Source organism: Rhipicephalus sanguineus, unplaced genomic scaffold (assembly GCF_013339695.2).
Source record: "Rhipicephalus sanguineus isolate Rsan-2018 unplaced genomic scaffold, BIME_Rsan_1.4 Seq649, whole genome shotgun sequence".
NCBI lineage: Eukaryota > Metazoa > Arthropoda > Arachnida > Ixodida > Ixodidae > Rhipicephalus > Rhipicephalus sanguineus.
The window spans coordinates 40,157-42,770 of NW_023615689.1; positions in this window are offsets into that span (position 1 = coordinate 40,157).

A 2,614-nucleotide genomic window follows, 5' to 3' on the forward strand; every position below is an offset into this window, starting at 1 on the left:
GGCCGCCAGCGCGCCATGAGCGTGCACGTAAGACATGCTGTACATGACATGCGTGTCATGATTTTCATGTTAACTAGGTGTTATTTATGTTCATCACACAGTCACGTCACGCAATACCAATTTCTGGGTAGATCAAGCTAGCGGAACGGCCGCCAGCGCACCATGAGCGTGGCACGTAAGTCATGCTGTACATGGCATGCGTGTCATGATTTTCATGTTAACTCGTGTCATTTATATTCGTCACACAGTCACGTCGCAAGATACCAATTTTGGTGTATATCAAGCAAGCGAAACGGCCGCCAGCGCACCATGAGCGTGGTACGTAAGTCATGCTTTACATCACATGTGTGCCATGATTTTCATGTTAACTCGTGTGTTATTTATGTTCGTCACACATTCACGTCACTCAATACCAATTTCGGGGTAGATCAAGCTAGCGAACGGCCGCCACCGCACCATGAGCGTGGCACGTAAGTCATGCTGTACATGACATGCGTACCATGACTTTCATGGTAACTCGTGTCATTTATGTTCGCCACACAGTCACGTCGCAAGATACCAATTCTGGTGTATATCAAGCTAACGAAACGGCCGCCAGCGCACCATGGGCGTGGCATGTAAATCATGCTGTACATGACATGCGTGTCATGGTTTTTATGTTATGACGTGTCATTTATGTTCTTCATACAGTCATGTTACGCCATACCAATTTGGTGTACATTCCATTAACCAAGCGACCAGGAGAGCACAAAGTCGTAGGCGCTAGATAGATAGATAGATAGATAGATAGATAGATAAGATAGATAGATAGATAGATAGATAGATAGATAGATAGATAGATAGATAGATAGATAGATAGATAGATTAGATAAGATAAGATACGCTCAAAGTCGCAGAAGTTCGCTTAGAAATGCTTCGCATTTAAAAAGTGAGCACCATCTCAGAAGCAGCACGTCATTCAGTGTACTCTGATGTGCGAGACCGCCGTTCTGATAACAAAATCGCCTGGCCTGCGCGGAACACGCAGCACAGTCACAGCGAAAGCTGGAAGAGCCGCCTTTCTAGAGCCCGTTGTAGAGCTCTAGAAGACCATTGTAGAGCTCGGGCAACTATACAGTACACATGCAAGGTTCCCACTGCGCCATAAAGCATCGTGATTTTTCTGACGTAGGGAAGCACCCACTGAGCCAGTTTTCGTCATTCTTCGGAGAATCGTGGTAACCCGCTACCCATCTGTAACGCATTATATGAGCTTTGTGCTGTGACTGATGACGATGAAGAATTATGTCTGAGCCGTTTGTAATGGGTTGGAAGCATTGAGCGACCGCCTTGTTGCGCAATTCACATTGATGCCAGGTCGGTATTTTACTCTGTGCCCGCTATATTACATATGTTAACACGATTCTTTGCCCAACATGACACGTGTGAGAGTGTTTTTGCGAAGGAGTTCAAGAACCAGCGCGGCTCTGTGGCAGAATACTCGACCAGAGGGCGTGGGTTCAACGCCCATCCAATGCTAGAAATTTTTTTCTCATTTCATTTTTTCTCATTTCACGCGGCAGCGGTTACGGACACCGGCAGCGGTTGCGGCGGCGGACAACTATGGCGCCAAAATTGGCTGTTGCGATCTCATAACAGCTTTCGCTGTATTAAACGTCAGGGCCGAGAATGCCCTCTGCAGGCTAGCCTGCGTGACAGGCAAGCGAAATTCCACTTGCGTTTTTAAAAACACCTCTGGTTGCCACTGTTTTTGTTATCGCACAATTTCAACGTATCTTAACTTTTGAATTCCTGCCTGAGGCACGCGCTAATACTGTACCTTGAGATATACACAATGGCTCACGTTGCATACCTCAGTTGTTCCGGATTGGCAAGTTTTCTCGTGAACCGAAAATCATTAAATTTTTTGTTTTCACTCCGGAACGAAATAGTAGATAAGGTTTCGGTTACGTTTCGTTCCGCTAAAAAGTCGCGTCATTTCTAAAATAGTAGATAAGGTTTCGGTTACGTTTTCGTTCCGCTAAAAAGTGGCGTCATTTCTAATCATCTTTTATATATGCGACGCAAACGAAGAACACAACTGAGAGTGCCTTAGCTAACACTACGTAAGGCGAAGGCGAAAGTTAATGCTCTCGCATTTGGTGAATTGATATATTACATTTAATTCACCTTGAATTACACTTTTGAATCACACTAATACAATCAATTCAATTTTATGCACGTTGGTTTACTCTTGGTTCACTATAATGAACGTGGAGTACCTTTAGGTTAACTTTAATTTCTTCTTCAAGTCACACGGCGTCATGACGTGGTGGCCATTAGCCAAATCCGCCATATTAACGAAATTTTCGGGCCTAAGAGTTCTATAACACTTTCGCCTTATTAGCGGCAACAATTGAGAGTACACTGCACTTCTCTGCAACTATTGAGGAAGACGCTACAAGCAGGGATGCCAGCCTAAGTCAACACTTATCCCTAGAATGACACCCGAAAATAGCTTTGATTGGATGAAAAAATTCCTAGATTGACTTTTTAGTGTCGTCATTCAGGCTAATTGACCTTTAACTAAGTATAAAGACAGTTATTTAAGTGTACAATTCAACAGAATCTTATT